At 42.3% G+C, this 18,283-nt stretch overlaps 1 protein-coding gene and 1 long non-coding RNA gene across 13 annotated transcripts in view; one reads left to right on the plus strand and one right to left on the minus strand.

The window, feature by feature from the left end:
* VPS35L (VPS35 endosomal protein sorting factor like) overlaps positions 1-18,283 on the minus strand; it is a 133,811-nt gene that overhangs the window by 25,911 nt on the left and 89,617 nt on the right. The gene's annotated exons all lie outside the window — the stretch shown is intronic.
* The window catches only part of LOC118967246 (uncharacterized), a 47,839-nt gene that overhangs the window by 17,744 nt on the left and 11,812 nt on the right, over positions 1-18,283 (plus strand). Inside the window, exon 1 of one of the 2 annotated variants that reach the window (XR_005054168.2) lies at positions 6,915-12,702. The exons of the other annotated variant lie outside the window; for it this stretch is intronic. This is a non-coding gene — a long non-coding RNA (uncharacterized lncRNA). Of the gene's footprint in view, positions 1-6,914; positions 12,703-18,283 lie in introns of those variants that run through there. 2 annotated transcript variants of the gene reach the window in all.

The following is an 18,283-nucleotide window of genomic DNA, read 5'->3' on the forward strand; positions in this document are numbered from 1 at the left end:
AATGAAAAGTGGGACTATATCAAGCTGAAAAGCTTCTGTACAGCAAAAGACACCATCAGTAGAACAAAAATGCATCCTACAGTATGGGAGAATATATTCACAAATGACAGATCTGATAAGGGGTTGACACCCAAAATATACAAAGAGATCACACACCTCAAAAAACAAAAAACAAATAATCCAATTAAAAAATGGGCACAGACAGGAGGCGGAGGCAGGATGGCAGTGTGAGTAGAGCAGTGGAAATCTCCTCCAAAAAACACATTGAGCTATGAAAATATAACAAAGAAAACTCTTCCTAAAATAGAGACCAGAGGACACAGGACAACATCCAGACCACATCCACACCTGCAAGAACCCAGCGCCTTGGGAAGGGAGTAAGATACAAGCCCCAGCCCGGCAGGACCCGAGCGCCCCTCCCCCCGGTTCCCGGCGGGTGGAAAGAAACCGGAGCGGTTTTTTGTTTTTTTTTTTGCGAGTGCTTTTTGGAAGCCTTAAAGTGACAGGGACCCCGTTCCTAGGGAGGTAGGGCGGCGGGACCGGTGAGCGGGTGCCTGGGACCGGCACCTGAGGACAAAGATTATTGCGTGTTTTTCCCTACGGGACCCGGTGGCCAGGTGCCTGAGACCGGCACCTGAGGACGGAGGAAATCGCGCGTTCCCCCCCCCTTTTTTTTTTTTTCTCTTTTCGGCAAGTGCTTTTTGGAAGCCTTAAAGGGACAGGGACCCCGTTGCTAGGGAGGCAGGGCGGCAGGACTAGTGAGGGGGTGCCTGGGACCAGCGCCTGAGGACAAAGATTATCGCGTGTTTTTCACTACAGAACCGGTGGGCGGGTGCCTGAGACCGCCTGAGGATGGAGGAAATCGTGCGTTTTTCCCCTTTTTTTTCCTCTTTTTGGAAGCCTTAAAGGGACAGGGACCCCGGTGCTAGGGAGGCAGGGTGACGGGACCAGTGGGCGGGTGCCTGAGACTGGTGCCTGAGGATGGAGGAAATCGCGCGTTTTTCCCCTTTTTTTTTTCTTCTCTTTTTGGCGAGTGCTTTTTGGAAGCCTTAAAGGGACAGGGACCCCGGTGCTAGGGAGGCAGAGCAGCAGGACCGGTGAGCGGGTGCCTGGGACCGGCGCCTGAAGACAAAGAATATCGCGCGTTTTTCCCTGCAGGACCAGTGGGCGGGTGCTTTTTGGAAGCCTTGAAGGGACAGGGACCCTGGTGCTAGGGAGGCAGGGCAGCAGGACCAGTGAGCGGGTGCCAGGGACCGGCGCCTGAGGAAAAAAAAAAAAAATAGCGTGTTTTTTCCTTTTTTTTTTTTTTCTCTTCCCTCCCTCATTGTTGCTGTTGTTGTTTTGGTTTGGAGAGTGCTTTTTGGAAGTCTTAAAGGGGCAGGACAGGACACTTAGACCAGAGGCAGGGAATCTGGGGATCTCTGGGCACATTAACCCCCTGGGCAACAGGGAGCACAGAGGCCCCTTACAGAGATAAATAGCCTCCAGGCTGCTCCCCCTCCAATGGGGCTCCACCACTTTGGAGGAGAAGCCCCAGCCAGGCCACACCCACAGCAACAGCGGAGATAAACTCCATAGCAAACCAGCAGGTAGCAGAAGCCCTGTCTGTGCACAGCTGACAAGCATAAGCCACTAGAGGTCGCTATTCTCCCAGGAGAGGAAGGCCACAAACCAACAAGAAGGGAAGTTCTTCCAGCGGTCACTCGTACCAGGTCTGCAAACTATCTCTATCACCATGAAAAGGCAAAACTACAGGCAGACAAAGATCACAGAGACAACACCTGAGAAGGAGACAGACCTAACCAGTCCTCCTGAAGAAGAATTCAAAATAAAAATCATGAACATGCTGACAGAGATGCAGAGAAAAATGCAAGAGCAATGGGATGAGATGCAGAGAAAAATGCAAGAGCAATGGGATGAAGTCCGGAGGGAGATCACAGATGTCAGGAAGGAGATCACAGAAGTAAAACAATCCCTGGAAGGATTTATAAGCAGAATGGATAAGATGCAAGAGGCCATTGAAGGAATAGAAGCCAGAGAACAGGAACGTAGAGAAGCTGACATAGAGAGAGATAAAAGGATCTCCAGGAATGAAACAACACTAAGAGAACTATGTGACCAAGCCAAAAGGAATAATATTCGTATTATAGGGGTACCAGAAGAAGAAGAAAGAGGAAAAGGGATAGAAAGTCTCTTTGAAGAAATAATTGCAGAAAACTTCCCCAAACTGGGGGGAGGAAATAATCGAACAGACCATGGAATTACACAGAACTCCCAACAGAAAGGATCCAAGGAGGACAACACCAAGACACATAGTAATTAAAATGGCAAGGATCAAGGACAAGGAAAGAGTTTTAAAGGCAGCTAGAGAGAAAAAGGTCACCTATAAAGGAAAACCCATCAGGCTAACATCAGACTTCTTGACAGAAACCCTACAGGCCAGAAGAGAATGGCATGATATACTTAATGCAATGAAACAGAGGGGCCTTGAACCAAGGATACTGTATCCAGCACGACTATCATTTCAATATGATGGCGGGATTAAACAATTCCCAGACAAGCAAAAGCTGAGGGATTTTGCTTCCCACAAACCACCTCTACAGGGCATACTACAGGGACTGCTCTAGATGGGAGCACTCATAAAAAGAGCACAGAACAAAACACACAACATATGAAGAATGGAGGAGGAGGAATAAGAAGGGAGAGAAGAAAAGAATCTCCAGACAGTGTATAAAACAGCTCAATAAGCGAGCTAAGTTAGGCAGTAAGATACTAAAGAAGCTAACCTTGAACCTTTGGTAACCACGAATCTAAAGCCTGCAATGGCAATAAGTACGTATCTCTCAATAGTCACCCTAAATGTAAATGGACTTAATGCACCAATCAAAAGACACAGAGTAATAAGAATGGATAAAAAAGCAAGACCCATCTATATGCTGCTTACAAGAAACTCACCTTAAACCCAAAGACAAGCATAGACTAAAAGCCAAGGGATGGAAAAACATATTTCAGGCAAACAACAGTGAGAAGAAAGCAGGGGTTGCAGTACTAATATCAGACAAAATAGACTTCAAAACAAAGAAAGTAACAAGAGATAAAGAAGGATACTACATAATGATAAAGGGCTCAGTCCAACAAGAGGATATAACCATTCTAAATATATATGCACCCGATACAGGAGCACCAGCATATGTGAAGCAAATACTAACAGAACTAAAGAGGGAAATAGACTGCAATGCATTCATTTTATTAGACTTCAACACACCACTCACCCCAAAGGAAGATCCACCGGGCAGAAAATAAGTAAGGACATACAGGCACTGAACAACACACTAGAACAGATGGACCTAATAGACATCTATAGAACTCTACATCCAAAAGCAACAGGATATACATTCTTCTCAAGTGCACATGGAACATTCTCCAGAATAGACCACATACTAGCTCACAAAAAGAGCCTCAGTAAATTCCAAAATATTGAAATTCTACCAACCAATTTTTCAGACCACAAAGGTATAAAACTAGAAATAAATTCTATAAAGAAAACAAAAGGCTCACAAACACATGGAGGCTTAACAAGATGCTACTAAATAATCAATGGATCAATGAACAAATCAAAATAGAGATCAAGGAATATATAGAAACAAATGACAACAACAACACTAAGCCCCAACTTCTGTGGGACGCAGCGAAAGCAGTCTTAAGAGGAAAGTATATAGCAATCCAGGCACACTTGAAGAAGGAAGAACAATCCCAAATGAATAGTCTAACATCACAATTATCAAAACTGGAAAAAGAAGAACAAATGAGGCCTAAAGTCAGCAGAAGGAGGGACATAATAAAGATCAGAGAAGAAATAAACAAAATTGAGAAGAATAAAACAATAGCAAAAATCAATGAAACCAAGAGCTGGTTCTTTGAGAAAATAAACAAAATAGATAAGCCTCTAGCCAAACTTATTAAAAGAAAAAGAGAATCAACACAAATCACCATAATCAGAAATGAGAATGGAAAAATCACAACAGACTCCACAGAAATACAAAGAATTATTAAAGACTACTATGAAAACCTATATGCCAACAAGCTGGAAAACCTAGAAGAAATGGACAACTTTCTAGAAAAATACAACCTCCCAAGACTGACCAAGGAAGAAACACAAAAGTTAAACAAACCAATTACGAGCAAAGAAATTGAAATGGTAATCAAAAAACTACCCAAGAACAAAACCCCAGGGCCGGACGGATTTACCTCAGAATTTTATCAGACACACAGAGAAGACATAATACCCATTCTCCTTAAAGTGTTCCAAAAAATAGAAGAAGAGGGAATACTCCCAAACTCATTCTATGAAGCTAACATCACCCTAATATCAAAACCAGACAAAGACCCCACCAAAAAAGAAAATTACAGAACAATATCCCTGATGAATGTAGATGCAAAAATACTCAATAAAATAGTAGCAAACAGAATTCAACAGTATATCAAAAGGATCATACACCATGACCAAGTGTGATTCATCCCAGGGATGCAAGGATGGTACAACATTCGAAAATCCATCAACATCATCCACCACATCAACAAAAAGAAAGACAAAAACCACATGATCATCTCCATAGATGCTGAAAAAGCATTTGACAAAATTCAACATCCATTCATGATAAAAACTCTCAGCAAAATGGGAATAGAGGGCAAGTACTTCAACATAATAAAGGCCATATATGATAAACCCATGGCCAGCATTATACTGAACAGCAAGAAGCTGAAAGCATTTCCTCTGAGATCGGGAACTAGACAGGGATGCCCACTCTCCCCACTGTTATTTAACATAGCACTGGAGGTCCTAGCCTCGGCAATCAGACAAAACAAAGAAATACAAGGAATCCAGATTGGTAAAGAAGAAGTTAAATTGTCACTATTTGCAGATGATATGATACTGTACATAAAAAACCCTAAAGACTCCACTCCAAAGCTACTAGAACTGATATCGGAATACAGCAAAGTTGCAGGATACAAAATTAACACACAGAAATCTGTAGCTTTCCTATACACTAACAATGAATCAATAGAAAGAGAAATCAGGAAAACAATTCCATTCACCATTGCATCAAAAAGAATAAAATACCTAGGAATAAACCTAACCAAAGAAGTGAAAGACTTATACTCTGAAAACTAGAAGTCACTCTTAAGAGAAATTAAAGGGGACACTAATAAATGGAAACTCATTCCATGTTCATGGCTAGGGAGAATTAATATCATCAAAATGGCCATCCTGCCCAAAGCAATATACAGATTTGATGCAATCCCTCTCAAATTACCAGCAACATTCTTCAATGAATTGGAACAAATAATTCAAAAATTCATATGGAAACAACAAAGACCCCGAATAGCCAAAGCAATCCTGAGAAAGAAGAATAAAGTAGGGGGGATCTCACTCCCCAACTTCAAGCTCTACTACAAAGCCATAGTAATCAAGACAATTTGGTACTGGCACAAGAACAGAGCCACAGACCAGTGGAACAGATTAGAGACTCTAGACATTAACCCAAACAAATATGGTCAATTAATATTTGATAAAGGAGCAATGGATATACAGTGGCAAAATGACAGTCTCTTCAACAGATGGTGTTGGCAAAACTGGACAGCTACATGTAGGAGAATGAAACTGGACCATTGTCTAACCCCATATACAAAGGTAAACTCAAAATGGATCAAAGACCTGAATGTAAGTCATGAAACCATTAAACTCTTGGAAAAAAACATAGGCAAAAACCTCTTAGACATAAACATGAGTGACCTCTTCTTGAACATATCTCCCCGGGCAAGGAAAACAACAGCAAAAATGAGCAAGTGGGACTACATTAAGCTGAAAAGCTTCTGTACAGCGAAAGACACCATCAATAGAACAAAAAGGAACCCTACAGTATGGGAGAATATATTTGAAAATGACAGATCCGATAAAGGCTTGACATCCAGAATATATAAAGAGCTCACACGCCTCAACAACCAAAAAACAAATAACCCAAATAAAAAATGGGCAGAGGAACTGAACAGACAGTTCTCTAAAAAAGAAATACAGATGGCGAAGAGACACATGAAAAGATGCTCCACATCGCTAATTATCAGAGAAATGCAAATTAAAACTACAATGAGGTATCACCTCACACCAGTAAGGATAGCTGCCATCCAAAAGACAAACAACAACAAATGTTGGCGAGGCTGTGGAGAAAGGGGAACCCTCCTACACTGCTGGTGGGAATGTAAATTAGTTCAACCATTGTGGAAAGCAGTTTGGAGGTTCATCAAAATGCTCAAAACAGACCTACCATTTGACCCAGGAATTCCACTTCTAGGAATTTACCCTAAGAGCGCAGCAACCAAGTTTGAGAAAGACAGATGCACCCCCATGTTTATCGCAGCACTATTTACAATAGCCAAGAATTGGAAGCAACCTAAATGTCCATCGGTAGATGAATGGATAAAGAAGATGTGGTACATATCCACAATGGAGTACTACTCAGCCATAAGAAGTGGAAAAATCCAACCATTTGCAGCAACATGGATGGAGCTGGAGAGTATTATGCTCAGTGAAATAAGCCAAGCGGAGAAAGAGAAATACCAAATGATTTCACTCATCTGAGGAGTATAAGAACAAAGGAAAAACTGAAGGAACAAAACAGCAGCGGAATTACAGAGCCCAAAAATGGACTAACAGGTACCAAAGGGAAAGGAACTGGGGAGGATGGGGGGGCAGGGATAAGGGGGGGGGAGAAGAAGGCGGGTATTAAGATTAGCATGCATGGGGGGGAGGGAGAAAGGGGAGGGTGGGCTGCACAACACAGAAAGGACAAGTAGAGAGTCTACAACATTTTGCTAAGCCGATGGATAGTAACCGTAATGTGGTTGTTAGGGGGGACCTGATATAGGGGAGAGCATAGTAAACATAGTACTCTTCATGTAAGTGTAGATTAAAGATTAAAAAAAAAAAAGAAAGAAAGAAAGAAAGAAAAGGGGGATTACTCCTTGATAGGATAAAACTATTGGTAAATCAAAGATCAATGCATGCTTTAAATATCCTTAATGTTGATCACTCAAAGGGTGTCAGATGATCAGCTATGGAGGTAGTCTTTTCTGATAATATTCCGTTCTCTTAATAAAAAAAAAAAAAGCAGTCCCTATGTGCTAACCTCCAATGAGTTCTGCACAGTGGTATAGAGGGCATGTCAAAGTGTGGGCAAAGGGTATGTTTGTTTCTATGCAGAAGATCAAGGCCTAGCTTGGATACCCAGAAAATAAACTAAGATAAGATATGAGGAGGAGCTTCCGGCATCAGCACTCTCTGGAGGACTCGTGCCGGGGGATGATCATCAAAAAGCCTCCACAGGGATCCGGGCGATGCTGCGGTTGTGGCTGTATCCACCCCACCGTTTCCTGGACTTGCCATTGGAATGAGGAGGGAGATGTCTAGGCTGGCATGTGCATACAGTGAGACAACGAATTTGACTGGATCTGTACTGTTGGAACTCAACCAGGAGTTGGGAGGGGTGCAAGTTGTAGCACTCCAAAATCTTATGACTATAGACTATCTATGGTTAAAAGAACATATGGGAGGTGAACAGATCCCAGAAATGGGCTGCTTTAATTTGTCTGATCTTTCTCAGACTGTTCAAGTACAGTTGGACATTTTCCATCATATCATAGACAAATTTTCACAAATGCCTAGGGTGCCTAAATGGTTTTCTTGGCTTCACTAGAGATGGATGGTAATTATAAATTTGCTTTGTCTATGTCACCGTATTCCTATTATGTTAATATGTGTGTGCAAATTAGTTAGTAGTTTAAAACCTATACATACTTAAGGTACTCTACAAGAAGATATGTCAAAGAAATAATCAATCCTCCCATGTTTTCTTCCATATGCTACCTCTATAGCTTTTCTTCTTCCTTCCTAATTACAACCCTTAAATAGAATTCGTGCCTCATATCAAAGTTACCGAGTATCATAATTCCTCCAGGTGGTAAAGATACCTCGAGACAAGTGCTGGGCATAGAAGCCACAGGGCATAAATCTGCAAAGAAGTAAAAAGCTAACCTTTTCAAACAATATGGCTTCTCTCTCACTTACCAACTTTACATTTCCCTGTATGGCCCCGGAAGATGACTGGTTAGCCAGAGACGGGTAAGATTCCTCAAGGGAGGAACAACCTAAGACAGGCACAGTCGCAGGGGGGCCATCAGGTGAGAAATTGGGGATCAACAGAGGTGAGGCTCAGAACCTCATCCCCCCTGCTTTGAGAGAAATCTTCTGCATCCGTGGATGTTTATTGCCCTTGTCTAGCTTGGATTAACACATAGTCTACAGGCACACACCTGATCATCTACAATTGCTCTCTTACAACACTAAACTATGTTTTCTACCTTTATCTTGCATCTACCTACCACTTCAGCATTTTATTAAAAATAAAAAGAATAATAACAATAATAAAGGGAGAAATGTGGGATCAACATATAAATCAAGTATAAAAATCAAATGAATATTCATATTTGACCTGATTGTTTATAGTTCATAATGCGTGATCAAAACCGAAAGTTTCTGTGATGAATGCCCTTGTACTGTTCACCATGTAAGAATTTATTCACTATGTAAGAATTCGTTCACCATGTAAGAACTTGTTCGTTATGCTTCAGAAGATTGGAGACTGAAGAGAGTTAGGCTTGAGAAGTATTTATGATTGTACATTGAGCATTGACCCCCCCATACTGAATTTTATTGTTGTTAACAACCATTTGATCAATAAATATGAGAGATGCCCTCTCAAAAAAAAAAAAATGGGCACAGGATCTGAACACTTCTCCAAAGAAGAAATTCAGATGGCAACAGGCACATGAAGATACTCCACATCGCTAATCATCAGAGAAATGCAAATTAAAACCACAATGAGATATCACCTCACATCAGTTAGGATGGCCACCATCCAAAAGAAAAACAACAACAAATGCTGGCAAGGATGTGGAGAAAGGGGAATCCTCCTACACTGCTGGTGGGAATGTAATTTAGTTCAACCATTGTGGAAAGCAGTATGGAGGTTCCTCAAAAAACTAAAAACAGAAATACCATTTCACCCAGGAATTCCACTCCTAGGAATTTACCCTAAGAATGCAGGAGCCCAGTTTGAAAAAGACATATGCACCTCTATGTTGATTGCAGCACTATTACAATAGCCAAGAAATGGAAGCAACCTAAGTGTCCATCAGTAGATGAATGGATAAAGAAGATGTGGTACATATACACAATGGAATATTATTCAGCCATAAGAAGAAAACAGATCCTATCAGCAACAACATGGATGGAGCTAGAGGGTATTATGCTCAGTGAAATAAGCCAAGTGGAGAAGGACAAGTACCAAATGATTTCACTCATATGTGAAGCATAAGAACAAAGGAAAACTGAAGGAACAAAACAGCAGCAGAATCACAGAACCCAAGAATGGACTAATAGTTCCCAAAGGAAAAGGGACTGGGGAGGATGGGTGGGAAGGGAGGGATAAGGGCAGGGAAAAAAGAAAGAGGGCATTATGATTAGCATGTATAGTGCATGGGAGACACGGGGAGGGCTGTGCAACACAGAGAAGACAAGTAGTGATTTTACAGCATCTTACTACGCAGATGGACAGTGACTGAAGGGGTCTGTTGGGGGGACTTTGTGAAGGGGAGAACCAAGTAAACATAATGTTCTTTCTGTAACTGTAGATTAATGATACCAAAATAAAAAAAAAGAAGAAAACAAATCCTACCATTTGCAACAACATGGGGAGCTAGAGGGTATTATGCTCAGTGAAATAAGCCAGGCGGAGAAAGACAAGTACCAAATGATTTCACTCATCTGTGGAGTATAAGAACAAAGCAAAACTGAAGGAACAAAACAGCAGCAGACTCACAGAACCCAAGAATGGACTAACAGTTACCAAAGGGAAAGGGACTAGGGAGGATGGGTGAGAAGGGAAGGATATGGGGGAAAAAGGGCATTACAATTAGCACACGTAATGTAGGGGGGCAGGCACGGGAAAGTAGTATAGCACAGAGAAGACAAGTAGTGATTCTACAGCATCTTACTACACTGATGGACAGTAACTGTAATGGGGTATATGGTGGGGACTTGATAATGGGGGGAATCTAGTCCCCACAATGTTGCCCATGTGATTTTATATTAATAATACCAAAAAAAGTAATGGTTACAATGGCAACATTTATGTAATTTTTACTTAACCGCAATACAAAATAAAGAAACAGTACTGCACCTGCCCCTACAGTTCTACAGGCCATTTTTCAGTGAAAACATAAAGTCTTTAATGAAATAAGGCAAAGAGCTTCTCTCAGCAGAAACTGAAATGCTCAGAACTTGAAAGACCATTTATTCTATTTATGTATTTGTTACCAAGTGGCCCCAAGAAAAGCGCCCATTTATTATTGCTCATTAAAGGGGAAGAAGCTCTGTGCCAAGCGCCCTGCCCCACTCAGTTCCCTTCCTGACGGGGCAGCTAAAGTGAACAGTTATTTAAGGGCCGGCGCAGGCAGTGTTCCAAAGCGTTCTGAAGTAGATTTTAATTTCTATCCTCAGAGGACTTGCCCCACAGATATAGGCTTGTCTGGGAGACCTCTCGGTTCTGTCCTAGTAGTTAGAACTCAGATCCTACTGTATATGGAAACAGTTTTTCCTCATAATTCAGAGTTCAGAATAATTATGTCACTATCATGTAACACTTTTCTGGCTATTAAAAGCTATGGAAGATGATTCAAGATAAAATGGATTAGATAAGTTTTCTTTTTAAAGTAGAAAAGGTAGAAACCAAATTCCACTTCATAAAAACTATTACGTTTGTTCCACTGGGGGAAGGAAAAAGCAAGCCTATGCACCAGCTTCCCTTCCCTACACTACGCCTTCCCCCATCTGACTCTTGTGAGGTTTCATGGGACAACCAGGTTTCTTGCCTGATCCCACCTTAAAGAAAACACCACCAACACAAAAGACTCCACTCAGGCCTGGCCAGCCCCACTCCAGAATCCATACTGTGTGAGGTCCTTCTCCTGGGGGTGCTGACTCCGTCCCAGCGCAGCACTGTTGTCGTTTTCCATACAGCAATCAGCATGTCCTTCAGCACTGCCAGGTTCTGGGTGGCACACCAACACCACCACTGTCCCTGCATTCATAGCAAGAGGGACTGCACTGCTCTGAGTCACCATTTTCCACAATGGCTTTATCATAACAGTCATCAGAATCTTTGGTAAAAGTACAGGTTCCCATGCCCCCGCACATTGCTGATGGGAATGTAACATGTATGGCCACTTTGCAGACCACTGGGCCAGTTCCTCCAATTCTACAGGGACAGCATGTACATATATACCTATATGGATAAATCTTGAATCATTACACTAAATGAATCAGTCATAAAAGACCTATAGTGGAGGACTGCATTTATATGGAATAACCAGACTAGGAAAATTCATAGAAACAAGTAGTACATCGGTGGCTGCCGGGAGCTTGGGGGAGGGGAAATGGGGAGTGACTCCTTAAAGGGTCTGGAGTTTCCCTCTGAGGTGAAGAAAATGTTTTAGAACTAGTGATGATGACTGCACAATTGTGTGAACGTCCTAAAAGCCACTGACCTGTACGTTCAATGGAAAGGATGGATTATGGCATAGAATCAATCATTATCTCAGTAAAACTGCTATTTTAAAAATATTATGGGTTCCCAGGCTCCACCTTAACTGTTGTACTGATAGAGTTAACATCCTAGATATCTAACTTCTAAAAACTTTTACCTATGACTAGGTAAGAGTTCCATGATTAAAAACTCCAAAGGTAATGCTCTGTTTCACTCCTGCTCCCACCATCTGGTTACCCTTCCCAGAGGCAAAGAATGCTATCTGCAGCTTCATTTTCAAGTGTAGAGCGGCAACTAGATTTTCTTGTTACTGTTTCCTTCTTTTTATGCCAAGTTAACATATAACAGACATCATGCTGCAACTCCCTCCCTGCCTGCCTCCCAGCATGGCTTGGAGAGGATTCCATGACTGCACATAAAGTACATCTTCATTTTTTTTTATAGCTACTAAGTGGAATCTAGATCATCTGCTTTCTTTTGGGCAGTAAAATACACATGACAAAATTTACCATCTTAACCATTTGGTCAATTTTTTTAAACCAGCTTCTCTAGCGAATTTTTGTAATTCAACAGGTTTAAAAACCATTGTCCTATAGGCTGCAGATACAGGCAGAATCTGACTTTTTCACAGTGAATGATGAGCTCTGAACAATTTACTCTCTGAACATTCAGCCAGAAGCAAACAGAAGCAGCCAGCAGCAAGGAGTCCACTGGAGCGGGCTGCCTCATCATTCCATTATACGTAGCAGCAAAGAGCCAGGGATGCTTATCAGGCAATTATCACAGAACTTAGGATCATTTTCCACCTGACACTGCAAGCTCGCCTGTGTTTCAATCTGGGCAATTTCAAAGGGTCTGCAGAACACCACAGTAGCACCATATTCCAGAAACCTCTGCAAGGACATGGAGAAATCAAACCCAACCAAAACATAGAGCCACTAAAATTACAGAGTGGTCACCAAAATATATGTCACTAGCAAACCCAGGGAGGAGGTGAGATGTGAATGGAATCTGCAAACAAGAGTTCAGCTGAAGCCACCAGGTAAACTGAGTTTGGATTACCTGTGCTGCCTAGCTACTATAAATAAGTGAGACAATCAGATGAAGTTACCTTTACATCCCCGCTAAGCTCAGTACGAGAAAAACTGAAAACCACGCAAAAATAAGGGACTAGTAAAGGAAATTGCCGCACTGCCACATGGTGGAAATGTGTAGCAAATAAAGACAACAAGATGCAGCTGGTACTTTGATGTACAAAGACATGATATATTAAGTACAATACCCTATACAGCTGTGTACATACATACAGCAGGATCCTATCTTTGCAAGAAAAAAGTGTATACACTTTTGCAGATGCATAAAAGTGAGGTAAGATAATGCCAAACTGTTATGTGTGATATAGGAGAGGTGGCTGAGGGTGAAGGAACCCGGGATCTTTCACATACTGCTAGGTTACTATTTTGGAATTCTAAATTTCTAAAAATAATTTTTCTCTAGCATACAAAGGTAAAATACAAATTGGTTGTAAAATTTCCCATCATAGAAATGCACAAAACCGGAAGTGGGGCCATAAGGTTGACAGGTCAAAGGGCCTTTCCAAGGGCCCCCTTCCTACTTTCCCAGAGCAGGGCAGCGGGGGCCGGGAGCAGGGAAGCACCCTACTGCTGGGAGCTCTAACATCCCTGCTGCTCTGTGGGATATCCACCCTCCTTGCCCACATAAGGTGAGGCATTATGGGTGGTGCACACTTCTGGGGTCTGGGGTGCTGCTCTGCAACCCACAGCCATGTGCTGGTAAGGTTCCTCTCTTCTTAGCCACTTCATGTAGTGAATTGTACTTCAGGGTTCAAGCTCTCCAGGCAACTCCACCCGCATGGATTGTTCTCAAGGATTTAAAAGGCCTCAGCCTGTGCTCTGAGGCCTCCTCTAGCTCTTGAGGATAAGTCAGGGGCTGGCAGCCTCCCACAGGCCCACCCAAAACCCCACTGCTATCTTGCTCTCTGCACTGAGGCTCTGCTTAGGACTCTGTCCAAAGAACAGTGCTCCATGTTTTAAGAGACCAAAATATCAGTCAACTGGACAATTGGCAGAAAGCTTCAGAATGCTTGGAATTAAAATTCACGTTGCTCACTGTCTGCAAGAGCAAAAAACGGGAAAGAGTCCAAATGTTTTTCAATAGGAATTTGGGAATAAGTGGAAAGGGGGTTGGGGAAATAATTTATAGTCCTTCTAAAAAGAAAATAACAGAACACTGGACAGTCATTACAAAAAACAGGATGGATCTGTATGAAGGAGTGGTGGAGAGAAGGGCCAAAATTCACCAGTAAGTGAAAAGAGCAAACTGGAACATTGTAGAAGACAGACACAATTGCATTTCCGGGGTGGGGGGAGGTGCATGTGTACGTAAGAATATAGATAAATGGGAAGGAAGGTAGCAGGTGGGAGAGACAGAAGGAATATGAGAAGGAATATTTTTAAGTGGATATATAAGAGAAACAAATTAAGAAAAATATCCAAACTGTTAACAATGGACATTTTTTGGAAGGGAGGAAACAGATTACTGGTGATTTTTATTTGGGGGCTTTTTGCTTTTTTTAAATCTTACATTTCTGTACTGTTAGGATTTTTTCAAATGAGCATGAAGTATATTTATAATAAAAATCAGTTAAGATTTAAAATAACATACAGTTTGTCTGTTTTTCAACAGGAAACACAATAGTAATCCCCCAAACACCCATACACGATAGAATAAACTCCGAATGAACTGTGACCTCTGAGAGTGTGTTCACCCCTTTGTGTCCTTGGCATTATCAATATGGAACATGATTCAGCACATGAATCTTATGACTCCCTCTTAAGGTAGCATTTTGTGTTTTAAATAATGCATTAGAGGTCAGGGCTAATGGAAATCTTTACTATTCGTTAGTGTTGCAAATTCCCAGAGTCAAATAAGACCTCAAAAACAGCAACTCCACTCTCAGACAGACCTTCAGCAGTCATGTGCCCTCCTGGACAACTCAGACAGACAGACAGCTCCTAGTCCAGGAACTCTAGGAAAAGAAGCATCACAGTTTCTGAAGACAAAATGTTGCAAGGGGTTGAAAGACTCTTCCTGCCCCTTGCATATACTTTATTATAAAGTGGGGTTCTGGCTACAAGAATTTTTCACTCTCTCAAGTTGTATCAACATCTGTACCAGTCTTCAACATTTTCTAAATGCTAAGTGTAGGTTTCCAGTGATGATATCAATATAATGGAAACCACTGTATAAATGCAACATGAGGACATAGCCTACTGCCTCCACCATTATCTGTGTAACAGACAATAGGTTTGTGTCTCCCTCCCCTCCCCCCACCCCTTGCCAGTACTGAAACCCCCCAAGGTGGCCTTAGGAGGTGGGGCCTTGAGGGTGCCTCGGTCACAAGGCTGAAGCTCTGATGAATGGGATCAGTGCCCTGATCAGAGAGACCCCACAGAGCCCTGTCGCCCCTTCCACCAAGTGAGAAAAGAGCGAGAAGACATCTGTGAACAAGGAAGTTCTCACCAGACATCGAATCTGCCAGTGGCTTGATCTTGGACTCCCAGTCTCCAGAACAGATGTTTGTTGTCTCAGCCACCCAGTCTCTGATATTTTTGTTACAGCAGGCAGAACTGACTAGGGCAGGGAACCTGTGCTGTCACCAAGAGACAGGGACGCTTTTGGGTAAAAACCCTCCTAAGTCCAAAAGGCCAACTTAGTATCCACAGCTAATTTATCCAGAGATTTATTTATTATCAAACTATGTTTTTATAATAGGACTTGTTATTACAGCAGTTAAGTTTGGGGATTTAAGGGCCACTCTTTTGATAATATATACCAGAAGCAAGATTTAAAGAAACTTAAATGCCTAGGGACAGTTAAATACTTCACTTTTTAATACTTAAGTACTGTCAATGACTGCTTAATCTAACATTGATTTTGCCATTAGAATGTCCTTTCAATTCACTCTGAGTATCAACGCTTAATGTGAAAACTCCACTGGGGAAATATAAATAACTTTTTAGCTCCAGCAGCGCCATGGAGGCGCCTGTCTGCTCTCCCTCTTCTGTGTCTGAATTGTCCAGGGCTCTCCACTGAGCCAAGTACATTCAGCCCAGTGTTAGCAGACTCATCTCTGGGACAACTTTGAGGAGGTTATAAAAGGTCTCTGTGGATATTAGGCTTGGATTTCCCCAAGCAGAAAGGATTAGGCATGTCTTATCTTAATTCTAGTTGTTTCCGAAATAGGTTTATCTAATGTTCATTCTATAATAATTGGTTTCTAGAAACCACATGTACCCAAGGTTAGAAATACAACTTCATACTGTGGTTCAGAGGAACTAACCTAACTTCAGGAAAACACGTGGTGAGACAGAGCATTCGAAGTCAGGTCAGTTCTCTCATTACCTGGATGCCCCTGGACAAATCACATCACACCTCTGAACCTCAGTTTCCCCCTTTGTCAAATGAACGTACTGAATAAAACTAAATAATAATACATACATACTGAATAAAATGAAACTGCTTTGCTAGAAATTCAGTTCCCTCAACAGTTAGGGCCCAAATTATGTTCTTAACTTGATCTACTTATTCCTTCCAGATGCACGGTTTTCTCAGCCTCCAGGCCTTTGCTCTATTGCCTCAGCCTAGCATGCCCTCTGCCTCATTTCAGCATATGCAGATACTCCCTTACCTTCCAGGTTTTTCAATGCCACCTTCTTTATGAAGCATTTTTTCCCCCACTGTTCTAAGCCAAAGGTCATTTATCTCTCCTCTAAAATTCCCTGGCACACTTTATGAACATCTTGCATGACATTTATCACACGTTGCCTTGTATTAAATGCAAACAGATTCGCTCCCCCTACTAGCATGCAGTCTCTCTCTGAGTGTCTTCCTGTTCCAGCACAGTGCTTGGCACAGTGACTTGCACATAAAAAATGGCCAAGACATTTGGCAGGAAGAAGCAAACTGTAGGTTTCCTAATACAAGGAGCTGAGTGATCTTAAAAGCCAGGCCCACTTCTGCTCCACTTCTGTGGGCTCATCAGTGGCTGCCACCCATCCTGGGGTGGTTCATGCATGTTCAGAAATGAATGTGGGTGACAGGCTTCATGCCATCTGCCCACCTGATAACTGTTCCAGCAAAAATAACCAGCTTTGAGGATTAAAGATGGCAGCATAAGAGAGACAGAGGCTTCCTCCTAAAACTGGATACAATTAGAAAATATAGTTGGCGCAACTAATCCTGAGAGAGCAACAGGAAAGAGGATGGTGTCAGACTGCACACACCTGGAGAAAAGAGCAGACCTCACCGAACGGGGTAACGTACCAGAGCTGTGGCTTCGTGGGACCTGAGCCCTTCCCCCACCCTAGCTCACCGGTGGGAGGAAGACAAACGGAGCAGGGAGGGGGTGGAAGGCTTGGGACTGCTGAATACCTAGCTCTGGAGATCTGCGCTGGGAGCACAAACCTACATTTCATGGTGCTTTCATCATACTCTTCTGATTACGGGGTTGGAAAGCTGGGACAGGCGGAGTTTCTGGAAAGACTGGGATTCCGGCTGCTTGTGGAAAGCAGGGATCCACATCCGGCTGCTCTGGGACAAAAGCTTCTATCTGTGTGATCAGCCCACTGGGTCAGGCAGTGGAGACAGGCACAGCAGCCAGGGAAGCAGGGAACAGCTCTTTCCTCCCCCCAGGCACCAATACTGCTCCCCTGTGACCCCCAACATTGCTTCAGGGGCTGAGCAGCTCCAGAATAGAGCTTCTGGACACTAGAGGGCACCATATACAAATATGAAACGTCAAAGAAACCTGGTCCAGAGTAAAATTATTAATACAACTCCCGAGAAAGATTTAAATGTTATGGACCTCGTGACTCTTCCTGAAAGGGAGTTCAAAATAAAAATCATCAACATGCTAATGGAGATACAGAAAGACATCCAAGAACTCAGGAATGAATTCAGGTCGGAGAGCCAATCGTTGAAGAGCACGATGGAGGGTATTAAAAGCAGGTTGTATATGGTAGAGGAGACGATAAATGAAATAGAAACTAAAGAAGAGGAATACAAAGAAGCGAGACACAGACAGAAAAAAAAGCGAGGCACAGACAGAAAAAAGGATCTCTAAGAATGAAAGAATATTGAGAGAACTGTGTGACTAATCCAAACAGAACAATATTCGCAGTATAGGGATACCAGAAGAAGAAGAGAGAGAAAGGGATAGAAAGTGTCTTTGAGGAGGTAGTTGCTGAAACCTTCCCAGATAGTCTCTGAGGCCATGGAGATCCACAGATCTCCCAACACAAGGGACCCAAGGAAGACAACACCAAGGCATAAGGACAGACTGTTAAAAGCAGCCAGAGACAGAAATAAGATCACATACAAAGGAAAGCCCATCAGGCTAACATCAGACTACTTAGCAGAAACCTTACAGGCCAGAAGGGAGTGGCACGATGTATTTAATGCCATGAAGCAGAAGGGCCTGGAACCAAGATTACTTTATCCACTTTATCCAGCAAGATTAGCATTTAAATTTGAAGGAGGGATTAAACAATTTCCAGATAAGCAAAAGCTGAGAGAATTTACCTCCCACAAACCATCTCTAC

This window comes from Manis javanica, chromosome 10, assembly GCF_040802235.1.
Source record: "Manis javanica isolate MJ-LG chromosome 10, MJ_LKY, whole genome shotgun sequence".
NCBI classification, from domain to species: Eukaryota; Metazoa; Chordata; class Mammalia; order Pholidota; family Manidae; genus Manis; species Manis javanica.